General features: G+C 41.6%; 1 pseudogene; it reads left to right on the forward strand.

Moving 5' to 3' along the window:
• Positions 1-9,864: 9,864 nt before the first annotated feature.
• On the forward strand, positions 9,865-10,014 carry LOC145345775 (U2 spliceosomal RNA; annotated as a pseudogene).
• The last annotated feature ends 1,302 nt before the right edge of the window (positions 10,015-11,316 follow it).

The raw sequence follows: 11,316 nt of genomic DNA on the forward strand, positions 1-11,316 counted from the left end.
CGAATAGCAGAACCTCAACATGGGCTGGGTTGGATAGCTGACAGGGAACAGTAGGGGCACTGGCAGAATGGCAGCGGCAGGTCAAGAAATGCCATCAGCCTAAGAGAGGACGACTGGTTCATACTCCATGGAGCCACCACCACTTCCCTGGGGCCCAGAAATGTATTGGAGAGTTAATTGCTGGACTGCTAAGAGCAGCATTCTGAATTACAGCCTGCAGCTGATAGGAGTTTAAAAACTAAATGTCAACATTAAATGAAGCAATCTTTCAAATTGTTCAAGCTTCCTCAAAATCAACTTTAGTGTCAACTAAAGGGTTAACTCTAACAATGCTATACAACAATAGCTACTGAGCATGTGCATAAGGAGTTGTGCGGTAAGATGTCACATAGAGGGGAATGATTGGAACCTGAGGGACAGCAAACGCTTCCAAAGCTTGTGGCTTTTGCTACCAAATAAACCTGTTGGACTTTAACCTGATATTGTGAGACTTCTTATTGTGTTTACCCCAGTCCAACGCCAGCATCTCCACATCATGACCTGAGGGATGAGCAGGGGCTCTGTAATTCCCTACACAGTTAAATATGTATATAAAGGTTACTTTGATAAAGGATCTTTGCCTCCTGCCAGATCTCTTGCTAAGTGTAAGACACTCAACATCTTGCCAGATGACTGAACAGCAACATATTTAGGAGTTCCAAAAAGTGTCGCGTTGTTCTTCAGACTTCAACCCTTAACTTCTCAAATGAAGGGTAAAAAGGAATTCCACCCCAGACTCATTGAAATAAATAGCGCAAGCAGACATGAAAGTGCTTTTCAGAGTCTCACGCGTATCATATTTCATGATATCTTGCACTATGTTCTCGGCTGCAGGCAGTCATTATTGAACAACTCAGTTTATACTCACCCCTCCCTAGCAGACAGGCAGCAGAGCGGGTAGTATATCAACATGCTCAGATGTTACAATACATTACTTTGGTCACTAGGGGATGTGCCAGAGCTGCTCAGCAACAATGCAATAACCTAAAGGCTGGGCCAGAATCAAGAACTCACTGCTTGAAGAGTTGTGGCCTCAAATATTCTTCTTCTTATCAGTGGCACTCTCAATTCAGCAGCACAATGTACAATATGACGACTAAGCAACCCCCAAAATGAGACATTTATTCTCCTGAAAATGCTTTCAGATGCCCTTAATCAGATTTATAAATGATTATTTATGATTGCTGTTCAAAAGCTTAAACTAATTAACGTACAGTTTATTGCCACATTAGCATTAAAAATCTCTTGCAATTGTGTTCAGTGGATTCTTCCACTAGAAAGACAATTACAGTTACATAGTTCTTGTTGTGTCTGATGAGATGTGTTTGCAGATGACATAGTGGACAGTGAAGAAAGTTACCTCTGATTGCAACAGGATCTTAATCAATTGGGCCAGTGAGCTGACGAATGGCAGATAGAGTTTATTTTAGATAAATGCGAGGTGATGCTTTTTTGGTAGATTGAACCAGGGCAGGACCTACTCAGTTAATGGTAGGGCACCGGGGAGAGTTATAGAACAAAGAGATCTAGAGGGTACATCTTCATAGCTCCTTGAAAGTGGAGTCACAAGTGGACAGAGTGGTGAAGAAGGCATTCAGCATGTTTGGTTTCATTGGTCAGAACATTGAATACAGGAGTTGAGACATCTTGTTAAAGTTGTAGAAGACATTGGTAAGGCCTCACTTGGAATACTGCGTACAGTTCTGGTCACCCTATTATAGAAAGAGTGCAAAAAAGATTTACTTGCCACCGGGACTTGATGGTATGAGTTATAAGGAAAGGCTGGATAGACTGGTACTTTTTTTCTCTGGAGCGTAGAAGACTAAGGGGTTATCTTATAGAGGTCTATAAAATAATGAAGAGCATAGACTAGGTAGACAATGAATATCTTTTCCAAAGGTAGGGGAGTCTAAAACTAGAGGGCATAGGTTTAAGATGGGAGGGAGAAATACAAAAGTGTCCAGAGGGGCACTTTTTTCACATACAGGGTGGTGAGCGTCTGGAACAAACTGCCAGAGGTATTAGTAGAGGCGGATAAAATTTTGTCTTTTAAAAATCATTTAGATAGTTACATGGGTAAGATGGAAGGATATGGGCCAAATGTGGGCAATTGGGGTTAGCTTAAGGCTTTAAAAAAAAAGAACGGCATGGATAAATTGGGCCAAAGGGCCTGTTTCCATGCTGTAAACGTCTATGACTCTATGATGCATGAGGACAAACTGAGCTGTCACATGCCCAGATTCAGCAACTGTAATGGAGAGTACTCTCTCCTTGCTCATTGCAAACTAACAAACTACCCATCATTACTTATGCAGCCACTTCTTTTTATACAGATTTTTTTTTTGTTCTTGAAACCAATAGATTTCAAACAGAAATCAAGTCTGGATGTATGACCTAAGTCAATAGTAAAAGGCAAAAATAAACCTATGCAAAGCAACAACTTTTAAATATAATCAATGAAAGATGGCTGTATTAAAGATGGCCATGGGAGCTGCTATATTCAAGATGGCTGTATGGGCTCCTGTATTAAAGATGGCTGTGGGGGCTGTTGTATTAAAGATGGCTGTATGGGCTGCTATTTTAAAGATGCCCATAGGGGTTGCTGTGATAAAGATGGTCATATGGGCTGCTATATCAAAGATGGCCATGGGGACTGCTGTATTAAAGACAGCCGTGGGAGCAGCTATATTAAAGATGGCTGTATGGGCTTTCGTATTAAAGATGGCTGCGGGGTCAATGTATTAAAGATGACCATGGCGGCTGTTGTATTAAAGATGGCCACAGGAGCTGATGTATTAAAGATGCCATGGGGGCTGCTGTATTAAAGATGGTTGTGAAGGGTCCTATATTAAAGATGGCCATGGGGTCTGCTGTATAAAGATGGCCAGGGGGGCTCCTGTATTAAAGATGGCCATGGGGCTGCTGTACTAAATAAAGATGGCCATGGGGCTGCTATATTAAAGATGGTCATGGAGGTTGCTGTGTTAAAAATGGCCACGGGAGCTGATGTATTGAAGATGCCATGGGGACTGCTGTATTAAAGATGGCCACCGGGCTGTCTATATTAAGGATGACCATGGGGACTGCTGTTTAAAATATGACCATGTGGTCTGCTGTATTAAAAATGGCTGCAAGGACTCCTGCATTAAAGATGCTGTATGAGCTCCTGCATTAAAGATGGTCATGGGGGCTGCTGTGTTAAAGATGGTTGAGTGGGCTCCTGCATTAAAGATTGCCACTAGGGTTGTTGTATTAAAGATGACTATGGGGCTACTGTATTAAAGATTGCCATGGTTACTGCTATAATGAAGATGGCTGTGGAGGTTGCTGTATTAAAGATGGCTATGGGGGCTGCTGTACTAAATATGGCCGTGGAAGCTGCTGTGTAAAAGATAGCTGTGGGGTTGATGTATTAAAGATGGCTGTGGGGTTGATGTATAAAAAATGGCCGTGGGAGCTGCTGTATGAGAAATGACTGTGGGGGCTGCTGTATTAGAGATGACTGTGGGGCTGTTGTGTTTGGCAGAAAACCTGCCATGAAAAATATCCTGCCCTGTGTTCCACGGTGATGTGAGGATCTGATTTTGAAATTGTCCATTTACTTTGGCATTGGCGTAGTGTACACTATTGTCACGACAGTGACAGTATAATGAACTCTATGATTGTCAGCTTGTGTTATTTTTTGAAATTAGTCACAAAAGCAATGTTTAATTCTTTTTGTTTGCCTTTTCTCATGTTTGATGTTTTCATTTACATTGTGGTTCTGACATAATTGGAGAGCTAGTTTGAAGGAGTGCTGATGCTATCCGTTAGTATAAAGGAGCCAAATTAATGTCAGTGGGAAATGAGTAATTAACCTGGGGCATTTCAACTGCCTGTTGCTTCTTGACAATGAAAAACAACTGCACTGATACTGTGTGTGAGATTTTACAAATGAAATGTTGGCTTCAGAATCTGACAGTCTCCTCAACAACCTTCAGCATCAAGTGAAAATGTGATTCTCAGCAGTTATTGGTCTGGTGATAATTTCAGTGCAAGTATCTTCTATTATTCTCTGTTAAGCAGCATCAAAGAGAAAATGTTTTCCTTTAGTATAGTTTTATTACATTTTTCGGAAAGTAATTGTGGACATAAATGACAAAACTTTGTATTTACTTTAAAAGGCTGTAAAGTGCATTAAATGAACAAAATGCTGCAATTCTCTTTGATTTTAGTTCTGTTGCAAATATAGTGGTGATTTGAATACCTAATATTTTGTGCAATAAGTAAAGGAAGCTTATCTTTGTGACATTTACGTCATACACTAAGTATGTAAATAAATTGGGGCATGTACACATTGGTCAAAGTCTGGGATAGCAATCTCACTATCAGCAATTTCCCTTTACACAGCTTTTTACATCTTAATGTGCAGGTCTTGATAAACCCACTTGCTATAGAGACACAGAATTAGAAAGTCACATGAGAAGGTAGAGTGATAGAATTATGCATTTATGCATTTATCAAGCATGGGACCAAGTGTGAGATCATGTGTAATGCCTGCTCTTGTCAGCTTGCATCTCGTACATCACTTTTATGGGGACCATGAATTAGATTTAGATGGAATTCATTTTTGGAACAAGCAAGGAGTTGAACCAGGGCTTGCCCTGTCCACTCCAAGCATTGGCTTTGCAACTGAGAAAGGAATACATCTTTTAAAAAATCTATATTTATTTAATCCTCTATTTCATTTTTGTTAAGTCAGTGAAATTAACAGTGTGGGGAGTCATGAGAGAGTCCATTTCAGAGTCTCACGTATGTCATATGCTGAGAGCCATACTCTGGATGTAACGGGAATGATTGACTGTGACAAGCATCGTGTCAAAACAACAATTCTATTGAATAATGATTACAATAATAATGGTATGATCTTATAATTGACGAAAAAGAGAAAAGTAAATGGAAAGAAAGATAACTTTATGAAAAGGAGAAAACATGTTATGTATTTCAGAAGAAAAGATGTAGAACAAATTTTTCTAAAGCACAAACAATACTGCCAGTTTGGTCTATGTAAATAAACTAAGGCAGGCTAGGGCCCCTTGGTCCTTTTGGAGTGCATATCCTGTGCAATGTTCAAACTCCAGGATGTTTCTCGCATCCTGGACATCCACGGGTGCAGGAAATATTTTTTATGAGCTGGAAAGCTTGACCTCCAGGTTTTGGGGCTTAAACAGCAGCTGATGCATCTGTGAGAATGAGAGTTTCATGGACAGCACATTTCCAGAAGGAGTTATCCTGCAGCTTAAGGGTGTGCAGGCAGGGTGGAAAGGAAGAGCAGCAGGGGATCAAGGGTCAGTTAGTGCTGAAATCCCATGGGTCATTTTGCACTGTCCAACCTGTATTCAGTTTTGAATCCTGGTGAGGGTGATGGATCCAATGGGGAGAGCAGCCAGAGCCAAATCCAGGACATCACTGGTCTAAGGGGGCAGAAATAAAATGGGGAAAGCTGTAGTGATAGGGGGAACAGACATATTCTGTGGCCGCAGATGTGAATTGAGGATGGCATGTTGCCTCCCTTGTGCCAGGATGAAGGATGCCGCTGGCTGCACAGCACTTTAACAAGGAAGGTTGAACAGGGTAAACAACCATCGTGGTCCATATTGATATACAATAGGTATAAAGAAGGAGAGCTGCATTTTATATGGCCCTGCTGGGCCTTTTTTGAAGGTGTGAGAGGAAGGAGTGCGTACTCACCATCTTCCCCCCCTACAACCAACATATTTAATTAGATAGTCAAAAGTCAATTTTACTTGTTAACATAGAGCATAGAACAGTACAGCACAGACCTTTCAGCCCATGATGCTGTGCTGAACATGATGCCAAATTAAACTAATCTCTTCTGTCTGCCCTTGGTCCATATTCCTCTATTCCTTGCATATTCACATGCTTATCTAAAAGCCCCTTAAATGCTCCTACCATACCTATCCACCCCTGACGGCATGTTCCTGACATCTGCCACTCTCTGTGTAAGAAAACCTACCCCTCACATCCCCTTTGAACTTTCCCCTCTCACTTTAAGTGCATGCCCCCTAGTATTAGGCAATTCAACTCTCGGAAAAAAGATTCTGACTGTCAACCCTATCTATGCCTCAAATAATTTTATAGGTTTCTAACAGGTCTCCACTCGGCCTCCGCCATTACCAAGCCAATTGACTCTGGCAATACTCTGCCCGTGTGATAAAACATTTGGCGTGGCCAGTTGGGTAGGAGTGGGCAGCCCGATTTTTAAAAAAATAATCTCTTTAGAGGGTGGAAAGGAAAAGGCATTCTATCTTCAGGCGCCCTGTGGCAGGGGGCCTCCTAAGCTCGAATGTACCCTTTCTCTTTACCCGCTCACACCCTATTCTATCTTAGTCCTGCCATCCAGGAATCAGCCTAGTAAACCTTCGCTGCATTCCTTCAGTGGCAAGAACATCTTCCTCGGAAAAGGAGACCAAAACTGCACACAATATTTGAGGTGTGGAGTCTATATAATTACAGCAAGAATCCCTGCTCCTGTACTCAAATCCATTCACTATGACAGCCAAAACAACATTTGCTTCTTTACTGTCTGTTACATCTGCATGCTTAACTTCAGCGGCTGGTGTACAAAGACACCCAGGTCACGATTTGCCCACTCTGCATGCTTCCATTGCAAGGATGGCACAATCATGCAAGGATCTTCACAAGTGTGACTCAAATTTTACAATTGACATAGATGATTTGGAGTTGGCGACCAAGTGTAGCATGTCAACATTTGCAGATGACTAAATGCGTGGCAGAGCAAAGCATGTAGAGGACACTGAAAGTCTGCAAAGGGATATAGATAGTCTAAATGAATGGACAAGGGGGTCTGGCAGATGGAGCATAATGTTAGTAAATGTGACGTCATTCATTTTGGCAGGAATAACAGCAAAATGGATTATTATTATTTATTATTTAAATGGTCAAATATTGCAGCATGCTGCTGTGCAGAGGGGCCTGAGTGTCCTTGTGCAAGAATCACAAAAAGTTTGCAGCTGCAGAAGGTAGTTAAGAAGACAAATGGAAGTTTGTCCTTCATTGCTAGAGGGATGGGGTTTAAAATCAGTGAGGTTATGTTGCAGCTGTATAAGGTGCTGGTGAGGTCATGCCTGGAGTTTTGGTCTCCTTACTTGAGAAAGGATATACTGGCACTGGAGGGGGTGCAGAGGAGATTCACTAGGTTGATCAGAGTTGATAGGGTTGGCTTATGAGGAGAGACTAAGTAGACTGGGCTATACTCATTGGAATTCAGAAGAATGATGGGAGATCTTAGAGAAACATAAAAGATTATGAAAGGAATAGATAAGATAGAAGCAGGGAAGTTGTTTCCACTGGCGGGTGAAATTAGAACTAGGGGGCATAGCCTCAAATTAAGGGAAAGCAGATTTAGGACTGAGTTGAGGAGGAACTTCTTCACCCATAAGGTTATGAAACTGTGGAATTCCCTGCCGAGTGCAGCAGTTGAGGCTACCTCATTGAATGTTTTTAAGACAAAGATAGATAGATTTTTGAACAGTAAAAGAATTAAGGATCTGGTGAGTGGCCGGATACGTGGAACTGAGTCCACAAGAAGATCAGCCATGATCTTATTGAATGGCAGAGCAGGCTCGGGGGGCCAGATGGCCTACTCCTGCTCCTAGTCCTTATGTTTTATGTGACACATCACACAGGCATTGATGGAAACAGCTGGACAACTGCCAACTTCAGGATTCTGGGCTCCTATATTCTACATAGCACTACAGAACTGAATTTTGTGGTTTTGATTACTGTGTCAGTGCTGAGTTGGTGCCAGATTCCTGAGATACAAGATGCAGCTACCTTTCTTTTGTCTTCTTGAAATCCTTTTCCACTCCCAAACCCATTGCTAGGCATTAGTAGTAGACATATGATTGGACATGGGGAAGAGTTCCTTAAATAGAAATTCCCACTCCTGAGGTTCACTGGGGACCAGATGTAATTTCACAACTGTGGTGGTGAGACAGAAATCAGTCCCCTTGATGGGATCCAGGCCAGGCAAGCAGCTCAGAGAATATACTACTGGATTTAGCCTATGGAAGAACCTAATGCAAAAAAAAAGAGGAATGCTTCCAGCCAGAACACTAAGGTGAAATTCAGACAATATGTACCTCGCTTTAAGAGGAACTCCAACAAGCTCTGTGTTCATTTCATTTTTGTGCAATGCACATTGATGGCACACCCTAAAGTGAAAGTGGTAAAATTCAGTATGAGGCCTAATCGAAGTGAACAATATAATTGAGACTTGCACATGCTGGTAACATAATGTGCCCCTCACTACTCTGAAACCTTGCATCATGAGAGGTGGCATATGATAAATTGGGTACCCCAGCTCACGTGCCCAATTTATGCCCCATGTCTACCAGTGAGGTCCTGTACTGTCAGTAAGAGCCTTGCAAACATAATCGCGTAACTTGAGAATATTGGTTAACATAAATAAGAGGAAGCCATAATGTCATCCCTTATTGGTTGTGCAATCAATCCTGTCAAGTTTATTCTCAATGGACTCCACTAAGTAAACCAAAACAGAAAATTTGCTCCCAAGTTCCCATTAATAGCAATTAATCTCTTGCTCCACTCTAGATGTTCTGTGATAGCTTTCTGTACACACAAAGTGCAACTGAATGAGGTCAGCATAGCATGGGTTAATGTACGACTGGAGAACAGTACTGCTCAAATTCTGATGTAAAGAATCATGTGATGGTGGGCAGAGTGTAGGGAGAGTCTGAAAGAGTCTGCATGAAGATAACGCCTTGCTAGGGCTATACCTTGGAGATATGTATAGGCGTGTGTCACAATAAACAGTTGATGTTAAACAATAGCCTTCAGACCTCTTAGTGAGACGCAAAATGTCTTTACAACAATATTTTCCAGTTCAGGACCACGTGGGAGGAGGGGGCGCATGGAATCTGCTTCTGTTTTCTATCAGAACTGTACTGAGCAGGAAAAAAATGTGCAGAATAAAATGGCTTGCTGTTTTTGATCAGAATAGCTGATTGTAATTGCTTCCAAAACAATTTTTTTAAAACCCATAGATTTAACTAAGGCTAACTCCCTTAAAACATTTAGCCCTATTTTGAGGTGTGTTTTCTGAATGAATAATAACATCTGTCCTAGTTTGAAAGTGGGGCATTTGAATAAATTAGTACATCATTTAAGGGTAAGAAGAAAGGGAATGGAATCACAGTTGTCATTACTGACACTGATTCATCACCTTTACATATCACTGGTGTTTTCAGAAATTTTAATTAACACGAGTGCTGCAAATTAAATTAAAATCTTTAGTACTTTATATTAATTTGTACATAAGCTTATAATATGAATTTTATGTTGTGTAAAATAACAAGGGGAATTTGAGGGTGATTGATATTGTGCATCAGACCAATGTTAATCATACTGTAAAACATAGAAACTAGAAGCAGGAGTTGGCCATTCAGCCCTTCGAGCCTGCTCCACCATTCACTTTTGATCATGGTTGATCAATGAGTTCAATATCCTGTTTCCCGCACCCCTCGCCCCGCCCCGTCACTTCTGCCCATATCCTTTGATCCCTTTAGCTCCAAGAGCTAGATCTAATTTCTTCATGGAATCAAACATTCTGGCTTCAACTACACTCAGTGGTAGTGAATTCCACATGTTCGCTACCATTTGGGTGAAGAAATTTCTCCTCACCTCAGTTCCGAAAAGCTTATGCTCAAACTCTTTATCCTCAAACTATGACCCCTAGTTCTGGACGGCCCCACCATCAAGAGCATCCCCTCTATCCTGTCTATCACTTCTCAGCCTTCTGGCTAAGATCAAGTGTAGTATCGACATGCTGGTTTTGCTGAAGTCATTAGGTTAAATTTTAGCTTCATTTGAAGCAATTTTTAAAAGTGGCATCTTGGTATTTTGGATAACATGCAAGTGAGATCAAGCCTTGGAGGAGGAACTATGCCTACTCCAACCAGTTTGGATCATGTAGATCAAGCCCAAAACAGGAGGTTAGAGCCCTGCCTTGTCAGCTTGGATCGGGAATGTCTCAACTTGTTCAGGCTCTGAATTAGACTTGATTGGATTGAACTGAAGTAAAAACAAAAAAAAGCCCTGTTAGAATTTTATAAGTTTCTGCGAGATCCCCTCTTACTCTTCAAAACTCCAGTGAATAAAATGTTAACCATCTTGGTCTCTCCTCATATGACAGACTTGCCATTCTAGGGTTCAGCTTGGTGAATCTTCGCTGTACTTTCTCTCTCTGTAGCAAGGATAGCCTTCCTCAGACAAGGACACTAAAACTGCACACAATATTTCAGGTGTGGCCTCACAAATGCCCTACACAATTGCAGAATAACTTCCATATCCTTATTCTCAAATCCTCTTGCTATGAAGGTCGACATACCATTTATCTTCTTTACTTCCTGCTGTACCTGCATGCCTACTTTCAGTGACTGATGCATGAGGATACCAAGGTCTCGCTGAGTATCCACGTCTCTTAATTTACACCCATTCAAGTAACAATCTGCCTTCCTATTATTGCTACCAAAGTGGATAACCTCGCGTTTATCCACATTATACTGCATCTGCCATGCAGGTGCCTATACACTCAGCCTGTCCAAATCATGCTGAAGCATGTCTGCATCCTCCTCACAGCTCACCTTCCCACCCAACTTTGTATCGTCTGCAAATTTGGAGATAATACATTCAGTTCCCTCATCCAAATCATTAATATATAATGTGAGCAGTTGGGATCCTAGCACAGATCCCTGAAGAACCCCACTAGTCACTGTCTGCCAATCAGAAAATGACCCATTTATGTCAACTCTTTGTTTCCTATCTGCTAACCAGCTTTCTAGCCATTTCAAGACATTACCTGCAATCCCATGTGCTTTAACTTTGCATAGTAGTATATTATGTGAGACCTTGTCAAAAGCCTTCTGAAAGTCTAAATAAACCGCATTCATTGATTCTCCTCAGTCATGTCTACTAGTTACATCCTCAAAGAATTCCAATAGATTCGTCAAGCATAATTTCCCGGGCGGCACGGTGATACAGTGGTTAGTTCTGCTGCCTCACAGTGCCAGGGAGCTGGGTTCGATTGCTGACTTGGGCACAGTCTGTGTGGAGTTTGCACATTCTCCCCATGTCTGCAGGGGTTTCCTCTGGGTGCTTCGGTTTCCTCCTACAGTCCAAAAACATCCCGGTTAGGTGCATTGGCCATGCTAAATTCTCCTTCAGTGTACCTGA

Source organism: Carcharhinus amblyrhynchos, chromosome 7 (assembly GCF_965287045.1).
Source record: "Carcharhinus amblyrhynchos chromosome 7, sCarAmb.v2.hapA, whole genome shotgun sequence".
In the NCBI taxonomy this organism is placed as follows: Eukaryota; Metazoa; Chordata; class Chondrichthyes; order Carcharhiniformes; family Carcharhinidae; genus Carcharhinus; species Carcharhinus amblyrhynchos.